This window comes from Budorcas taxicolor, chromosome 13, assembly GCF_023091745.1.
Source record: "Budorcas taxicolor isolate Tak-1 chromosome 13, Takin1.1, whole genome shotgun sequence".
NCBI classification, from domain to species: Eukaryota; Metazoa; Chordata; class Mammalia; order Artiodactyla; family Bovidae; genus Budorcas; species Budorcas taxicolor.
This window is the reverse complement of record NC_068922.1, coordinates 49,060,846-49,066,845: the sequence shown is the minus strand read 5'-3', so window position 1 is coordinate 49,066,845 and position 6,000 is coordinate 49,060,846.

Below are 6,000 nucleotides of genomic sequence, written 5' to 3'. Positions count from 1 at the left end.
TAGACTTGGGTTTTGGCCCTCTAGTGGGTGAGGCCATGTCTAGATGCCATTGTGGGTTCAGGAAGTCTTTAGGTAACCTGTCCACTGATGAGCTGGGCTGTGTCCCTACCTAGTTAATTATTTGCCCTAAGGGATCCCAACACTGGCACCTATAGGCTGTTGAATGGGACCAGGTCTTGGTGCTAATGAGCTAGAGGGTAGATTGCATGATGGTGTCTGTCTGCACCATTGTTCATGCAATAGAAAGCTCCAAAATATGGCTGACACCAATATCTATGTTCCCAGGGTGAGCCTCAGCCACCCCCCACTCCACACAGCATCACCAACTCAAAAATGGACATGTGTTTGAGCAAACTCTGGGAGATGGTGAAGGACAGGGAAGCCTGATGTGCTGCTGCAGTTCATGGGTTCACAATGTGTCAGACACAACTTGGTGACTAAACAACATCAAAATGTCTATGTCCCCAGGGTGAACCTCAGCCGCACCTCTCCCCGCCCCCCGCAACACACACACCCTACACCCAGTCCCTCCTGGAGACTCTCCAAGACCAAACTACTGCTTTTGGTCCTACCAGATTACCACTTTTCTCCTGGGTCCTAGTGGGCATGAGATTTTGTGTGCATCTTTTAAGAGCGAAGTCTTTATTTCCCCCAGTCCTTTGGGACTTCCAAAAGTAAGCCCTGCCAGGCCTTCAAAGCCAAATGCTCTGGGGGCTTGTCTTCCCAGTGCAGAACCCTGGGCTGAGGAGCCCAACTCAGGGCTCAGAACTCTCACTCCTGTGGGAGAACCTCTGCAATTATTCTCTAGTTTGTAGTTTGCCCACCTGGAGGTATGGGTCTTGATTCTATCTTGAGTCTGCCCCACATATCCATCTTGTTGTGGTTCCTTCTTTATGTCCTTAGCTTTACATCTTTTTCTTCATGGTCATCTGCAGATAGTTGTGATTTTGGTGTGCTCATGAGAGGAGGAAAGCTCAGGGTCTTTTCACTCTGCCATCTCAGCTATCTTTTTGGAAACTTTCTAACATGCTTTCTCATATAGGATAAGGATAAGTAGCATGTGAAAATGACACAAATTATCCAAATTCAGATTGAAATATTGAAATGAGATATCCTTTTGTTAATAAAATACGTTCTGATTCATTAGAAAATATAAGAGCAGGTGATTTAGATTTGAAAGGACTTATAGTACTTTCTAAGAAGTTTTTCTGAAATAGTTTCACGTCTTCCCAAGGGTTCCTTCCTGTTTGCAGTCCTCAGCAGTAGCTCTGCATTCTGTAGGAGTGAAGACACTTGGATAGATGCCTTCCTGAATTCCATGCATTCGCCCGAGTTGATGGCTCTTGAGAGAAAACATTATCTCCAAACGAAAAACTTCAGATGGAAGACTGTAGAACATAAAAACAAACAAAAAGCCACACTCAGAGTTATGACCCCGGGCATTTCCCAGCTCTATTCCCTAATGAAACAACTTTCTGAAGTTAGAGGGGATAACAGCCATCCCCTCATCAGTCAACACTGATGTAAGGCCTCTGTGACCTCCATCCCATTTACCTCTTGCTAGTAGATCTCAGGCGACTGTCAGAGGCTCAGTCAGTTCCTGGGAAAGGACTAATCCCCAAACCCCATTTTCTTATCCCCCTTCTCTTATCAGGGGGAAATGCACTTATTCCTTCTGGAGACTGACTTCCAGAGGTGACAAATGCAAACTGTGTTTTCTCAGTTGCCCCTAAACTCCAATCCTACCTCCTGCCAAGCTCATAGGGTAGAAGGTTCCTCTCTGGCAAGGAAGTTTATGCATGACTGTCTTTTTTCATGGGAGAGGGGTATATAGAACAAGAAAAGAGAAAGCAGGGCACAGATATTATCATACATTCTTCCCTTCTCCCAGCAGAAAATGTTCAGTACTTCACCTAAAGGAAGTGTAGGGCACAAGACCTATTGTTTTCCCTGGCACTGAAAGGGGAAAAGAGAATCTTGTACTACTTTAGACAATTTTGAAACCATCAACATAGCCAGTTCTATAGCTGAGGGACTGGAACATACTCTGAACAACTTAGAAAACAAGAATCTCAGTAGCTATTGTAAAAAAGTACTGAAATGAACATCAGAATTCTTGTGTGGCTAGGGCATAGAAGCAGCCTAGATGTCCATTGACAGATGAATGGAAACAGAACTTGTGGTACATATATACAATGCTATTACTCAACTTTGAAAAAGAACACATTTGAGTCAGTCCTATTGAGGTGGATGAACCTAAAGCCTATTCTACAGACTGAAGTAAGCCAGAAGGAGAAAGACAGATATTGTATATTAATGCATGTGTACAGAATCTAGATAGATGGTACCCTTGAATCTATTTGCAGCAGCAATGGAGATGCAGACAGAAAGAACAGACTTGTGGGCACAGTGGGGGAGGGAGAGGGTGAAATGAATGGAGACAGTAGCATGGAAAAATATAAATTTCTATATGTAAAACAGATGTGTTGTGCTGTGCTAAATTGCTTCAGTCGTGTTTGACTCTGTGCGCACTATGGACCATAGACCACCAGGCTCCTCTGTCCATGGGATTCTCCAGGCAAGGATACTGGAATGGGTTGCCATTCTCTTCTCCAGGGGATCTTTCCATGTAAAATAGTTAGCCAGTGGGAATTTGCTGTGTGACACAAATAGCTCATCCCAGTGCCCTGTGACAACCTAAAGGGGTAGGACAGGGTGTGAGATGGCAGGGAGGTAGGTTCAAGAGAGAGGGGACATAAGTATACCTGTGGCTGATTCATGTGGTTATAAGGCAGAAACCAGCACAATATTATAAAATATCTTACAATAAAGAAATTTAAAAAAAAAAATCTTAGTAGCTAAACTGTCTACAGAAGTCCAGAAATTGTTGCCTTCAAAGAGATATTTTTCCTGTCAAGTTTTGTGGGAAGACCAGGGGACAGACTTGAAGATAGTCATAAGCAGTAAGTACCCCAAATAGAACCCCAAATCCCTAGGTGAAACCAGAACTGTTATAACTCTTGCCTATCCTTGGAAGCAAAGAGAATTTTCCATAAGAGTGACTATATATACACACACACACCTCATTTTTCCCTGCCAGCCAGCCCTGTGCTCCTATATTCTTTTTAAGAACTTTTGCATTTTTGGACTTCCCTGGTGGTTCCAGTGGTTAACACTCCATGCTTCCACTGAAGGGGGCACTGGTTCAATCCCTAGTCAGAGAACTAAGATCCTGCATGCCAAGCAGCAGAGCCAGGGAAAAAAAAAAAAAAAAAAGGCATATTTGTTCTTCCTGCACTGTCTGAACCCATAAGATTTGTATGAACCAAAATGGCCACAAAGGGATCAAGCAGAGAGCCCTTCGCTGTTCTTAAAAGGCCCTTCCCATCTCTTATCCCCTCTTGATTTTAGACTCAGGAAGCTTCGAAGAATGGAGGTAGCAGTCAAAACTAAAGTAGGGAAATGTTTCTGAATGTTCCGTTAGGAAATATACTAGAATTAGGAAATTTTGCTTAGGAAAGGTAATTCTCTGAGCTTATCATGACCTTTGCAATACTGAAAATCTTTCAAGAACTCTAGATAATGGGTTTTAAGAGAGTAGTACAAAATCATTTTTAAAATACTAAGCAATATAGATAACTTAAAAGTATTACAAAGTCATCACTGAAAAATGATGATTTTCCCCATCCTTTTCATTTGTATGCAAATCTTTAATCTAGGAAATGTTAGTGATTATTAAATGTCTCTCAAGCTTCAGGATACAGGGTGAATAATTGAATTCATTCATTTATAAGATAAGGCATTAATGAGTAACTATGAAGATCATATAATCAGTTTGTGGAAATTAACAACATTTCAAAGTTCAGTTAAATCCCTCTGAGAAGTCCTAGCTTTGCAATTCTAAACAGTTGCTGCTTCCACTCCAAAAAGTAATTCTTTAGCCTTCTCTTTGGTACCTTCCTTGTTACCACACCCCCACCATCCCTACTTCCAGTGCTTTTCTAACAAACAGAGAAAGAAAAAGGAAAAACAAAATAATAACTGTTAAAATTCCAAGGTTTTACTTCAAGCCAAGGCCACATTTCTAAGCAACTTTGATCAGGCAAATTACCTCTAAGTGTCTCAATTTTTCCTCTAGAAAAGTGAAATAATGGATCTGCAAATTTGTAAGGGCATTTAGAGATTGAATGAAGCCTACCTGCTGAGGTTTCTGTTTCCAGACAGATGGAGTAGACATCCTTTTACGTATTCCTCCTGTTAAGTTGAACTAAAAACAACTAAACTAAAAACAAATATTAAAAGATCTTAAAGGTGATAAGAGGAGGGCAGACCAGCTAGAGACCTTGGCACCTGAAGAACATAGGTAATGAGTTCTCTGAAGTTTCTCTGCAACTCATTTATTCCAGATTGAATACTGGAGAAGTAACACCCTACCAACAACATAGATGGAAAAGGAAAAAAAAAAAAAAAGCATGACAGAAAGCCTGCTCCCTGTGGCCAAAGGATAAGGAAAGGGATAGCCTACAAGGTGATAAACAAAAACAAAAAACCTCAGATAACAACCAGTCTACTCCAGCCAAGCAACACAGAATAAAACAGCAGCCCAATCGCTACCTCTATCAACAAAGGCCAAGTGGAGAACCTATACACCCACACTTTGGCAGCTTGAAATGAGGGGCTCCAATCCTTTCTCTCTCAGGGTTTATCAGAGGAAGCCTACTGGAGAGTCAGGATTTTCACCAACATTCAGTAGTAACAGGAACACCACAGTCTACAGTGTCAGTGGAAAGCATATGGGGATCCAGAAATCCCACCCTTTCCATCAGTCTCTCCCCTGGAGTATCAGCAGATTCAGAGGGAAGAACCTGGACTCCAACCTCACTCAGTAGTAAGGTGGTGGTACCCCCGACCTTCATACACCACAGCACTGTCAGAAGATGCCTGATGCAACATAAGACTTACATAAGATCTGGAATCTTATAACACACTAAACTGTCTGGGTTTCAATTTTTTTAATTAATGTATTTATTTTATTTGTAGGCTAATTACTTTATAATATTGTGGTGGCTTTCAATTGAAGAAAGTAGGGAAAACAACTAGGCCATTCAGGTATGATCTAAATCAAATTCCTTATGATGATACAGTAGAAGTGATTACTAGATTCAACGGATTAGATCTGGTAGATAGAGTGCCTACAAAACTATGGATGGAGGTTTGTAAATTGTATAGGAGGTCGTGACCACAACCATCTCCCCAAAAAAGAAATGTAAGAAATCAAAGTGGTTGTTTGAGAAGGCCTTCAAATAGCAGAGAAAAGAAAAGAAGTGAAGGGCAAAGAAAAAAAGGAAAGATATACTCAACTGAATGCAGAGTTCCAGATAATAGCAAGCAGAGATAAGAACGCCTTATGTGAACAATGTAAAGAAATAGACTAAAACAACAGAATGGGAAAGACTAGAGATCTCTTCAAGAAAACTGGAGCTACCAAGGCAATATTTCATGCAAAGATGGGCACAATAAAGGACAGAAATGGCAAGGACCTAATAGAAGAGATTAAGAAGAGGTGGCAAAAACATGCAGAAGAAGTGTACAAAAAAGCTCTTAATGACTCAGATAACCACAATGGTGTGGACACTCACTTAGAGCCAGACATCCTGGAGTGTGAAGTCAAGAGGGCCTTCACAAGTAATGCTTCCAGAGGGAAGCATTACTATGAACAAAACTAGTGGAAGTGATGGAATCCCAGCTGAGTTATTTCAAATCCTAAAAGATGATGCTGTGAAAGCACTGCACTCAATAGATCAGCAAATGTGGAAAACTCAGCAATGGATACAGGGTGGTAAAAAGTCAGTATTCATTCCAAACCCAAGGAAAAACAATGTCAAAGGCTGTTCAAACTATTGTGCGATTGCAATCATTTCACATGCTAGCAAGGTAATGCTCAAAATCCTTCAAGCTAGATTTCAGCACTCTGTGAACTGAGAATTTATAGATGTAGAA